Source organism: Camelus ferus, chromosome 3 (assembly GCF_009834535.1).
Source record: "Camelus ferus isolate YT-003-E chromosome 3, BCGSAC_Cfer_1.0, whole genome shotgun sequence".
Taxonomy (NCBI): Eukaryota; Metazoa; Chordata; class Mammalia; order Artiodactyla; family Camelidae; genus Camelus; species Camelus ferus.
The window spans coordinates 31,129,967-31,143,701 of record NC_045698.1 but is presented as its reverse complement, the minus strand read 5'-3'; the positions used below and the strand labels follow the sequence as shown (position 1 = coordinate 31,143,701).

General features: G+C 37.2%; 1 pseudogene; it reads left to right on the top strand.

Moving 5' to 3' along the window:
- The first annotated feature begins 12,252 nt into the window (after positions 1–12,252).
- On the top strand, positions 12,253–12,886 carry LOC102516667 (annotated as a pseudogene).
- The last annotated feature ends 849 nt before the right edge of the window (positions 12,887–13,735 follow it).

Sequence of the window (13,735 nt, the reverse complement as noted above, 5' to 3'; positions counted from 1 at the left end):
GTATAATGAATAGCCTTGGAAGACAGATAGAGTGTCTTCTTCTGAGCAAAAGGCCATTACAATATAATTAATGTCTCTCTCCAGAGCACCAGCAAGCAGGTTTACTGCCCATGATAAAAGATTTGGGTTCCATTAGCTTGGAGTTCTTTTCTTGTAACACAATCTGCTGTATGTGTGGGTGTAAATGACTCTCTGTCAACTTGTGAGAATCAAGCTGTGTGCAACTAGCACAAAAATGGAAACCCTCTGGCCACTACTATTGTTGAGAGTAATAACCTACCTTTTAGCTGTAATCCAGGAGTCTTCTGCCTTCTACCAGCATCAATGAAACTGTGGCAGGCTAATTTGCCTCCTATTTTTCACAGTCTTGATAAGGAATATGTAAGAATGTATATCAGGGAATGTGGAGAAAAGGACACCTTTATGCACTGGTGACAGAAATGTAAATTGGTGCAGACCTCATGGAAAATGGTATAGATATTCCTCAAAAAATTTTAAAAAGAAATATTATTATATACAACTATTATATATGATCCAGCAATTCTACTTCTGGGTATTTATTTGAAGGAAACAAAAATATGAACTCAAAAAAAAAAAAAACACACACAAAAAAACACATGCACCCTCTTGCTCACTGTAGCACTATTCACAATAGCCAAGACAGGAAAACAACTAAGTTCCATTAACAAATGAAAGGATAAAGAAGATGTGGCATATATACACAATGCAGTATTATTCAGTCATAAAAAAACAAGGAAATCCTGCTGTTTGTGACAACACGGATGGACCTTGAGGGCATTATGCTAAGTGAAATAAGTTAGGCAGAGAACTACAAATACCATATGATCTCACTTATATGTGAAATTTAAAACAAACCAAGAAACAAGCAAAAAAATGAACTCATAGATACAGAGAACAGATTTGTGATTGCCAGAGGCAGGAGTGAGGGCTGGGGGCAATGGGTAAAGGTGATCAAAGTAACTTCCAGTTACAAAATAAGTAAGTCCTGGGGGTGTCATGTACAGTATGGTGACTACAGTGAGTGATACTGTATTGTATATTTAAAACTTGCTAAAAGGGTAAATCTTTTTTGGGGGGTGGAGTGGGGTGGGGGAGGGAAATAGGTTTATTTATTTATTATAGCAGAGGTACTGGGGATTGAACCCCAAACCTCATGCACGTTAAGCACGCACTCTACTACTGAGCTATACCCTCCCCACTAAGAGAGTAAATCTTAAAAATTCTCGTTACAAGAGAAAAAATTGTAACTATGTGTGGTGATGGTTGTTAACAAGACTTACTGTGGTGATCATTTCACAATATATACAAATATCAAATCATGTACGCCTGAAATTAATATAAACATATAAGTCAATTTTATTTCAATTAAAAAGAGGTAATAGTCTATCACAGTTCACCCCCTGGTTCCCAGTGATTTTCATGTTTCTCACTTGTAGAATATACCTCCTTCCCCCTCCTGTAATACTTCTAGAGCCTCATCCTTTTATGGCATTATGTTCAGGCTTGAAGGACAGACTCTCATCACTGGAATCAGGTTCAAGTAATGGATGAGAAGTTTTGGATGCAGCTCTCCCCTGATGAAGACCTGTGAACTAAAGTCATCCATCTCCCATATTGTATGCTGAGGGTGAGATAGGAGCATACAGTGGTGAGACAGGGACAGATGAACCCCAGTAGGATATCTTAATCAAAAATGAGAATGAGGTGATGAGAGGCACATAGTAGTCACTGATCCATAACAATTCTGAAACCCAGCCCTTTTCACTGTTCTAGGAAAAAAGGAAGTGTGTTCCTTAGGACTCAGATCTACTCTCTGGGAGTGCTTTTTTTTGTTTGTTTGTTTTTTTGCAGCTATGTGTTACACCTTCTGGGTTATTGGCTCTGTCTCCTGAGATAGCCTTCATTTTCCCTAAGAATGTTAGGGCCAGTGTTAGCATATGAATAGTTTTCTCAGTCAATATTTCTAACCTATAGAAGGTAGAGACCTCAGAGTTTTGGGGCTTTTTTGTTTTTGTTTTATTTCTTTGTTTTTTGCTTTGAATGTCTCTTTCAGTCCAAGCTGACATAATTCCTTTAATAGCTTAGTGGATTTCCAGATATCAAATTATAATCCAGTCCATTAGACAAAAGCCACGCTAATAAATCTCTTAGAAACAAGACCCTGCCTAACGTGAGTGCTGTAGAATGATTTCCTTAAGTCTTAAGAGCCTTTTGGTCTAGCAAAAAGTACAAGAGGCATACCCTTAAGATTCTTATAAGTCTTTTGTATAACTGAGAAGTCTATGAAGGACCATCTTAAATATTTCTCAAGCTTCAACAAGGGATCTGATGGCTGTACCATTGACTTCATTATTACCCTGAAAGCTGTGTTTTGCTGTCAGCTCTCTGTACTTGATATTTGCACCGAGGCCTTTCCTAACTTTGAAACCTTTTGCCAACCGGAAATCCTTGGAATGAAAAACATTTTTATTTTCCAACCCAGTAAGTCCTGAAGTGTCAATAATTCCTATAAATCCTGCTCAGAAGGTTGAACATGACCTTCCTTAGGACTCCTCTATTTTGAAATACTTTATTAAAGACAGCTTTAAAAATACAGATAATACTTTCAACAATCTGCCTGAAAACCACATTATCTAGATCACAGACTTATTAGGCACATTTGACATCTTCTAATTTACAGCTAGTGACAGTCTCACCAATGGTTCCACCGTTCTACAACACAGACGCCCTCCAGCTTGCAACAAGGGCTTTTCTCCCTGCACTTCGAGCCCCACCAACAGTATCCTTGCTGACCAGCTCCAAAGCCACCGTCCATGTTTTAGGTTATTCTTATAGCAGTATCCAACTTTTTAGATACTAAGTTCTATTTTCTGTTTCTATTCCTGTATAAAAAGCAGCCCCCAAACTCAAAATCCTTAACTTAATTCCATCTGCCAAACATCCTTTTCCATATAAGGTAACATTCGCAGGTTCTGGGCCATAGGGTTTGGATATCCTGGGGGACGATTAGGTCATCTTACCACACAGATACTAAATTATACATCCTATACCAAAAGTATACCTACTATACTAAATTATCATTTTTTTCTCTTTCTCCTGCTTGATTTAAGGAGATTGTTGAGTTTTGAAAAGTTTAAGGGATGGTGGCAGAGACAGAAAGCAGAAATAAACTGCAGATACTAATGGCTTGTGTCTTCTCAAAATCTATGCCTTACGTGAGTTTAAAGCATATAAAAGAAGCTCTGCGGATTAAGGCAATGCGTTCTGGAGAAATAGATGGATGAGGGTGTCCACAGAGAATGGGAAATCTTCCCTCAAGAATAGAGACCCCCTGAGCTCATGGAGAAGGAGAGAGTCCTCTGTTTTCTGGCCTCCCCAGGGGAGATGCAAAGTCCCAGATGTTAATGGAAAATGGCAGCATTGACAAGTCAGAAAACACCCCCTCTCTCAAGCCTGGCATAGAACCAACAGACCTAAGGTGGCTCCACACACAAGGGAAGAGGTGACTGAACAGTAATGTCAGTGACTCTCTCCTCGAGGCCTTGGCTCTGGAAAAGAACTTGCTGAGGTGGGGGGACACCCAAGAATGATGACAATTGAATTTTTTACCAAGGAGGTAGAAAATGGAGTCTTAGAGTCAGAAATTAAGTCATAGAAAATTTTAAAATAAATGAAAATATGTATTGCATGTCTGAGGACTAAAGTTTATTTCTGCTTCCTCTTCTTTCTTTTTCTCTTGTGTGTATGTGTGTGTTTATGTGGTAATTTTTTACATTGTTTCAACAATATACCAAATTACCATTACTTTCAAGCTATATATAAAAACATGGACTATAATTTTGGTGTATAAACTTTTCTTGGAATAAGAGTATAAACATACCCTTAGAAAAACATTTATTACCCACTTACTGAGTATTTTACTCTTTAATAATCATGTCAATTAAGTTATTTTTGTTTTCATTCTTATAAATAGTGATGTGCTTACTGAATCTCAGAAACAAATATAAACACTTCCTCACTAGGCTTTAAGTATCTTAATTCTGTAATTTTCTGTTAATGATATCCATCACACTACCACATTGACTTTTTCCAAGTAGTTACTCGGGAAAATACGTGTATCTATATGTTGTTATTTTGACTTACTGCTTATTAAGACTTACGATCTCTATACAATTGCTTTTTCTTCTGAGACTAACTGAATTATGAAAAAAATAGATATCAAATTGACTTCAAGAGGGATAGCCAAGAGTCCTTTCCAGTGGGAATAATAATTTCAGTTTTCAGACAATTTCTGCATAAATTGCTCCATTTGATTTTGACGAGAACATTAGATAGCATGGCAGGCATTTCTGTGTACATTTCACTAAATTATTTCTTTCAGAAACTCATGTGGGCTATTGTGGAAACTAGAACCACACAAGAGAAGGATCTAACACATCTAATTATTCGATAAATGGGAGCCATCATTGCTCTTACTTTGTGCCTGTGAGAAGGAAGAGTCAAAGTGATCATGCTCGCCCCAGGTCTTCTGACTCAGAGTCCAAAATTTCACCCTTGGGCCTCACAGAGATTCTCAGTTAATTTCCCCCTTCAAAGAATGGGGATTGATTTAACAACAGAAAAACAACAGGAATAATCCCACAGATTATATTCCACCTGCAGGACCTCAGGCTTTTAGGCTCAACAGTTACTTCTGTACAAAAAGGCTCTGCCAAGTCCCTGATCCTCCCAACCTCCCACACTCCCAGTGTTTATCTTTGGAGGAGAAGAAAGGAATCCCTCAGAAAAGGTCTTAGTCCTTTTCTCTCAAAGGTGGGGAAAAACACCTTTTGAAATGACTCCCGCTGTCAAAGTTCAGGCCTTGATTTGTGAAGCCTGGTCTTGCAAAAGTACTAAATCAAAGTAAAATGGATTTACATTTGTAAACTTTGTTTCCACTTAATGGGATTAGAAAGACCACTCACATTAAACAAACAAAAACATCAGTTCAGCAGCAAGACAGAACAGTAAATTAACTGCACACAAGCTCGAAAACTCGGTGTGAACTTAGGCCTAGAAATTTTATTTTAAGATAATTTGAAGAATCAAGAAACTTCCAGAGCCTATTTATATGTTTTCACATCTACCCTTCTCCTGAACCACGTACGGAAAGAAAGCCACAAAGAGAATGATATACAACGTGCAATGAAGTTGGTTGGAGGGCAGTTAAAAGACAGGTCTTCTAAACCTAAACTTCTCCAGATGTGAAGATTTAAAGTGTGAGGATTTAAACGCAGACGTAGGCAGCAACACGGCCGTTGAAAATCTTCTCAATATGCAGTGGAGAAATACACAACATTTCTCAGAATATACAGCAGTAGAAAGTTTTCTTATTTAAAAAGAAAATCATCTGAAGGATTCCCAAATAAATTAGCTTTGAATATTTCAAGCAATAGCAGAACCTGATAATAATTATTTTTAATGACCCATTGTCAGCTCACACGTCTAACAAATTTTGCAATCTTTTAATTAAATCTGTTTACATTTTTCATCTGTCCCAAAAGAGGACTCAGTACTGTCTTCACTTTCTGGCCTAGGTTGACCCACTGACATCAGATTTCTCCATGTGGAAATCAACCAATGGATACAAAATAAAAACTGTAAAGGGTAAGATCAATTGGTTTTGTCTCTGTGGCTTTGCCTATATAACATCTCAACTAAATTTGTAAATTCAAGCAATAGCCTAATTTGAAATGAGAGAGAAAAAGATCATCCCAGGGCTAGAGCAGTCTTACGGCAGGTTGGGGGTCAGGGTAGAGCTGATAAAAACCGGAAAAGAGACTGGTATATGGCTCCAGAGGCTCATCCAAAAAAATCCAACTAAAATAGAACAAGTCTGGCAGATGCTGTAGGGCAAGGCCAGCAAGGAGCCTGGGAAACGGAACTTGAGCACCAAGGCCAGGTAAATGGCCAGGAGAGGCTTGCGGGGCCCAAATCAATAGACCTGAGCAACAGTAAATACCTGTGCATAACGTTTGGACGAGCTTGGGGGTGGGAAACGTGAGCTGATGGAGAGCAAAGTCTCTCTGACCCTCGCAAGAGCTTTTTTCAAGTAGTGGCTATGAAATATTAAGAGGAATTTTAGGTGTGTCTGGTGTTTCAGCAAACATATTAAAGCATATTCCTCCAGATGTGTACTGTCATGTGTATAAATCACCAAAATTAATCCTTAATTCACCGCGGCTGCTGTTAATAAGCCCAGTTTTGAAATTCCTATGTTAAAATTGCTTTCACAACCCACTTGAAAACCACACAGTGAGATCAATGATATTATTCATGGAGAAGGCAGGCAGACCTTCTCCGTCTGCTTCTGCTTCCAAAATCTCACGCAGACATTCACCGTTATTTCAAGTAGAGGTGAAAAGAATGAATTAGGTATTATCTGTTGTGGCAATCAGACTTTTTAAAATAAAAATGTGAAACCGCTGCCTCATTTATATTCTCCGATCACCATCAGTAGACTAATGAGAGTGGTGCAGGGTTCCAGGCATGGAATATTTATTTCATCCTTCAGTGTTAGGGTGTTAGAAAGTTGCAGTAGTTACCAAAGTTTATACAGGACTGTGCCTCACTGATGTGATGTGAGTCACCCCAGTGAATGCTCTGTAGAAAAAAATATACCTTTTTTCCTTTTGGATGTCTCAGATTCTATTGATGGGATTGCCACTGACCCTCGAGACAAAGCAAACTGACAGAATCCTTTCCCAGGACTCCAAACAGAAAGCAGGGGATGCACATAATTCTTAGCCCGATATCTGTTGGCTAAGTGCCAGTGAAGTGTTGCTGATCTGAGATAGGACCTCCTGGACCTCAGCGCTGAATTCTACAGTGCTCTGAATAAATGATGCTTTTAAAACTTACACTATTCTGAGTTCTTTCTCACTCGTATCTTTCCACGTGACATTCTGCTTATAAAGATTAAACCTTCAAGGATATTGTACAACCTCATGAGACAACCTTACCCCAGCACACATACAGTCACACACATTCCTGTCTAATTGTTTTCTTTCCATTTTTTATAGTCTCGAAATAGACGTACAAAGAGAGATGGTCATGGTCATTGGGTTGTGGGGAGGGAAGAGGAATCTCAAAATGTGGTTTCCATATAATAGATAGTTCTCTAATTTCCAAATTGATGAAGAGTGATTTCTGAAGCAGGAAAAATAGCAAAGAGGGAACATTTTAACCTACTTTTGATTGGGCAAGTAAGGTTGGAATACCTATTACAATTTTCAGTGCAACCCTCTCAGCTCTGTAGTTTAGGAACATTCCTTACAGATACTGGTAATGGGTTTATTGTCAGTTCTGCTTTATAGTGTTCTGACTTTCGGGTTTTTCCTCTGCTTTCATGGATATTTTTGGGCAGAGCTGAGACCAGCTGGATTATGGGCTGCAAACAATATGCCATTTCACACTAGAAACCTCTTTTCTCTCTGGGTCTGCTTGCAATTACTCCCATCTTCTGATTTCCTGAAATTTTGGCACCTCAGTTCAATTTCTACATCTGCTGCTTACCCGTTTGGTTTAGTGAACATTTCTTTCCAAAATTCTTGGACTTCGGTTCTGCACACACCTCTGGGATCTGTTCATTCCTCTTGTTTTGGTGAAACCTATTCCCATTTCTCAGTCTGATACATTTCCAGCTTTTGTACTGACACACTCACTAAATGTACTTGCCCCAGAATTACACAGAGAAGTAATGATTATTTTGTAATACCACAGTCCATGTACAATCCTTTTTTTTTTAAAATATTCTCTTTCTTTTTTTTTTTGTTAGCATGCCTTCTTATTTTTAAATTTTATTTTATTTTTTTTTTGGTGGTGGTGGGGTAATTAGGTTTATTAATTAGGTTTATTATTTATTTATTTTTAGAGGAGGTACTGGGGGTTGAACCCAGGACCTTGTGCATGCTAAGCACATGCTGTACCACTTGAGCTATACCTCCCCCTTGTACAATCCTTGAATCAGGTGAGTCTGACTATCTGGAGTATGAGTATTATGTTATTATCAAGTATTTATTGATGTTTTATTAATAAGTATTATCAAGTATTTATTAATGCATAGTCTACAGTCTTTTGCCATTAAAGACAATTTTCCCATGGTGTACCCTAAATAGGTCATATGTTTATATAGATTAGAGTCTTACTGAAGTCTGGATTGCCAGAGGGTATGTTGTGTTGAGAAAACAAATACAAAGTTATACATGAGATAGTTACACAAAGAGCTGAAGTGAGACTATGAAGTGCAAAGTAACCAACAATTACTGGGTTCAGGTGTGGAACTCTAAAGCTTACTGCATCATTGTAAATTTAAGCCAAAGAAACTAAACTGATTCAGGGGATGAATATCTCTCTAGTCATGCTGAATTGTATTAATTCTCAGCTTTCTAAATCTTTTTGGAGTCAGAGATGGAAAGAAATAAAAGTTTTGATATGCCTGGTATCCTGGCCAAAGCAGTGAAACAGTTTACAAGTAAGCGATGGTTAATGATGGGAAATGACTTTGCAATGGGTCTTAAAATATACCAGTTAAATGTTATTCCAAAATGCAACTATCTCACTATGAAAATAAAGCATAGTAAACTAGCTGCTATTGTTGGAAGCTAAAAGAATAGCAGAAATGATTTGGAGAACTAAGAGAATTCTTCAGAAAGCCACCAAAAATCAGATCAGCTCCATGAACAATGATGTCACTGTCTTTGAGATGAATATTCCAGTAATATGTTCTCTGTTTATGTCTTAACTCTTTAAACTTTGATTGTTATATAGTTAAAACATCTGCAATATTTATATGTTTCTATGGAACAGTATAAATTCCTTTATTCATCTGATTTTAAAACCTCTTTTGGATTAAAAAAAAAGCATGAAATAAATAGCATGTTTTTGAGTTGTCATTTAATTTGTTCTTTAGATACGTATCATTTTTTTCCCTTTGTGAAGGGATTTGACACTTTTATTTCTTTTTTCTTTAAATGTCTCCTTCATGTTCTTTGAAATATGAGGTCAGCATACTTTAAAAGATGACGCCTTGGAATCTAAAGTCCTAAACTGACATGACCTAGTTTTCCTTTTTATTTCCAGATACTTGATTTTTAAAATAAGATAAATACATACTAGGGATGTAATGGACAGCACGATGACTATGCTTAATAATGCTGTGTGGCCTATTAACATAATAAATAAATGGTGAAATATTTCTATTGCTTTCTCTAAATCTATTGAAGGAATATTACTTTCTTTTGACCTATTAAAAATAATGAATAACATTACAAATTACCTGATATTGAATCATCCTTTAATTTCTCAGATATCCTTACTTTAAAAAAAATTAGCGATTATTACTTATATTATCCATACTCCCTACTTATAGTTATTTTTCAGAAGTTTTATTATAAAGGTATTTACACTTCCTTAATTTCTTTAGTGCTTGCTTCTAATTCATTAGTTATGATGTCTTCTGGAAAAGTTACTCAGTCTGAAATTCTATCCCACTAATTCATTGTTAGTTAGGCTACTCATCCTCTCTAACGAGCTCTTTAAATAATTTTATTTTTCATTCTCAGTATTTCTACTTAGATATACTTTATATAACTGTTTGCTCCTAGTTTGTGCTATCAGTATTTTATCTCTATGGAAATTTATATTTACTTTAGTTTCTTGATTTATTTTTCCTCAAATAATCTTCATTCTATTACAGCAATTACAGCAATCATCAGGCTTCCTTGTCCTCACCATGGTTCCCGCGGGGGTTGCTGCTCTGGTTAAGTTGTGATTCTCTGTGTTGACCGGTCTGCCTCTGCAACATGGGGCACCATGGCTTACCTTGTCACCCCACTTCTCTTACAGGTCTAAGTAGGTTGTTGATTTTCCAGTTTGTTTAGCTTTTTACTTGTCATTAGAACAGAGTGGCAGTTTCTAAGCTTTTTACATGCAGTATGGGAAACCCCTCGCTCACAGTTTTTTAAACAATTTTATTTAAACTCGCTAAGTGCATCTTTGAAATTATTGTCCTTTTCGCCACTAGTTCCACTTTGTGAGTCACTGTGTACTTATTCCTAATGCACGTAATCTTCACATGATCTAAGCTGTTTAAGGTGCAGCACAGTTTTAACTCACAGCTGACAGTTCACAGGAATTTCCTCACACACTTAAATTTCATTTGCATAAGACAGTTTTTCTCATTCATTCCAATTTGTTCCATAATGAATTTGCATGATCTCTAAACTGTGACCACTATATTTTTATTCCAAATAATTTTTAAGATCCATATGTCTCATAAAATCCCAAACTTATCACTGTAAAATCACTTACTCAAGGATAATCACTAAATCCGCATTCAATTTCCTTACTATCTTCTTTAACCAGTTCTGTCAGGTAAACTTTATTGTAATTATTCAAAACTAGCATTGAGGGCTGTCATATAAGGCTAGTATGTTTTCCTCAAAAGAGACCATTGCCTTTCAAAACATACTGAGAGCATGATACATTATCTGAGAGGCTTTGTAAGAAGTCCGATATAGAAGGATTCACTAATGAGGGAAAACCTCATGAAACAACAACAACAAAATCACACTTGCTTTATATGCGGGCGTTTACGTCTTTACTGTTCAAATTTACTCCTCATAATTCTGAAATGATTTAGGCATATATGTTATAACTTCTCTCATTAGTGCTGCTTCTGTATGTCTCACAGGTAAGTTTTATTTTCAGTTCTTTAATTCAGTGATTACTCATACATGTTTCATTTTCTAATATTTCACCTTTTAGTGGTGATTTCTTATCCTTAGAATTATGTAACTGTTTTGTGCTCCCCAGAATGAACCAAGCAAACAAAAAGGACTGGCAAACCCTTACCCTTCTAGCAGCTATGTGGAAGAATTTTCCATCCTCCAAGTTCTCCCTGCATGCCAATTGCATTTCACTCCCAACTGCCGGGGCTGGCAGTCCAGGCCAGTGACATGGTGACCCTCCAGTTCGAATAGGAGGGGCATAAGCAAACAATGCCACCAAGGAGTCCAGGGTAGCCCCTTTGCAAAGGAATCAACAGGATTCTGCCACTTGAAGTATTCCAATGCAATTTTTGCCCAGTTTCTGAGAAAAGAGTCTTCTCTGATGAGAGCATCTTGGCTTTTGCCTGATACCAAAGAGAATAAAGTCCTGTGGCTGCTCTCTTTCTCATGGATCTCAAAAGAATCCCAGCCATGGATATGACCTCTAGGTGAGGGCAGCGTGCCTCTCAGCATATATAACTTCCCAGGGAAAGAAGGAAGGACTATGGCACCTAGGAGTGTGGCCAAGATGCCAGCCCCCTGGAATTTCTCCAGTTGGCGGCCGAGCGAGTCTGAATTAAGTGTTTCAGTACCAACCAGTCTCATGCAGCTGAAATGATCACATTGCCCCTGGTACAGTTCTAAACAAATGTTACAAGTATGTTTTGTGAGGTATTAATATGCGATGTTGAACACAGAAACATTATCTGATTAAATGTGTTCGTAAAATGCTTGGTTAAACAAATAAAATTCCTTGTTTGCAAGATTTTTAGGAGGCTTGCATATGTGAATACTCATTATTGCTGTCTGAGGTAGAGTTCAAGGTGTTTCCAATCATTCTGGCCAAAGAACACTTTTCTGTTATGGTTGTTGTTATGGCCGTTTTGTCATTGTTTTAACAGCATTTCCAAGACTTTCTATAAAATATACTTTGAAAAAAGTTTCCTTTAGTTTTGTTCCCCAAATTACTGAATATATCATTATTTTCTTAATTTCTAAGATAATTATTATACAATGTTAATTGTAATACAATTATTGAATTTTAAGAATTAGAAAATAATTTATGTATTTGATCAATGTAATCAAGGCATCAAAAATTGTTTTACAATTTTAATAGTCAAACTATAAAATATGGGGTGGAATATAAAGTTATGCTCCCTCCCACCCTGATATCCATCATACATCTCAGAAGTTCACACACAAACATACACACACACACACACACACACACAAAATCAGATCTTCTATATAAATCACTAAAAAAATATAATTAGGCACATATTCTAATCAATGTTTTGGTCCCTTGAAAAATAATTTGGCCCACCAGCTCATCCAGCCGCTGGTGATTTCTGCCCCAGGAGGGGGATGTTCTTTCCCTCCTGAGAGGACCTCATGGGGTACATGCTCCTGATGCCAGCAGTTTCTGTTGGAAATGTTGGCCAACTTCAATAGAGCTAATTATTTCCACACTGAATATGTGTAAGATTGGTTACTTCTACACTGATTGTCTTGTGCCGATGGCTAGAAACCCACATGCAACTACGGAAGAAAATTCAGTGGCACTCAGTACAAATGCTGAAGTGTATGCATTGCCTTCAAGGAAACTACTGGCTCTTCAGTTAAGATCCATTTTTATTAAGTATAAATCAAAGCCATTCTGTGAATTCCTGGGTGAAAAGCAGTGACTGTGCCAAGGTGGTGGTCCTTTCAAGCAGTAACTCATATCACCATGGTGACATTAGCTCTGCAGTACTCCCTTCAGGTGCCTATTTACATCCTGTATGCAAAAAAGTGTTCAAAATAAAATACAGAGCCTTACCTGGGAAGAAATGGAGGGGGAAAAAAGCCATATGTTCCTGAAATAGATGATTCTGAATTTTGTGTCCATATTCCTGGAGGAGGTGTCACAGAAATGCTCTATGATGAAGGCTGTTCTGAAGAAATTCCAATGGCAGTTCTGCTGAAATTTGTTTCAGAAGGAGACAACGTCCCAGATGCATTAGATCTTGTTGAGTATCAGTGAATGCCTTCAGATAATCAAGCCACGTGTACAGTGAGATGACCCCACAGCGTTATGCAGCAATACATAATATAGCCTCTCTGCTGATACAGTGGGCATCTTTACTTTGTTCTGAACTTCATGCAAATGTTTCTAGTGTTTAGCACTGATCACTTATTCACTTAATCAAATTTTAAGTTGTTTTTAAAATCAGGAATGGTGAATTTTACCAAATGGTTTTTTTCTTTGGTCATTGAACTTAATTAATATGGTGAATTATAGTAATAGATTTTTCAACTATCAAATCATCCTTATATTCTTAAAATAAACTCCATTTACTTTCTTTATATTAATATTTAAATACACCACAGGATTATATTTATGGATTTATTTAGGATTTTACATTAACATTTGTAAGTGATACATCTATATATGTTTTCACTGTGAAAAATTTTGGCAGTTTATGCTCAGAAAATTTTTAAAGTATTGGAATTTTCTATCCTTTAAAGCTTTAATTGACTTCTCCTGTGTTTAATTGACTTCTCCATCCAGGGATGCTGTGTTTTTAGAATTAAATATTTGGAAACCCCAGCTTCTTCCTCATGCGGGTGGGAGAACTCTGAGGCATGTTCTGTAGTTTCCTGTAATCCCTAACTGCACAGGGCCCAGTTACTCACAGCAGGAGCCTACTCCACAGCGCACATTTACCGACCTCCTCCCCTCCCTCCCTCTTCTCTACATCTGACCTGGAGCTTTCTTGGATCATCTTCTAAGTCAAACTGTTCACACTGAAATCTTTGTCTCGGCATCTAAGCCTGGGGGAAAACAACCTAGATGCCCAGCCAGAGGGAAGGACTCTTCCCCAGCGGCACCATAACAAAATTCATTAAGCTTATTACATTAATAC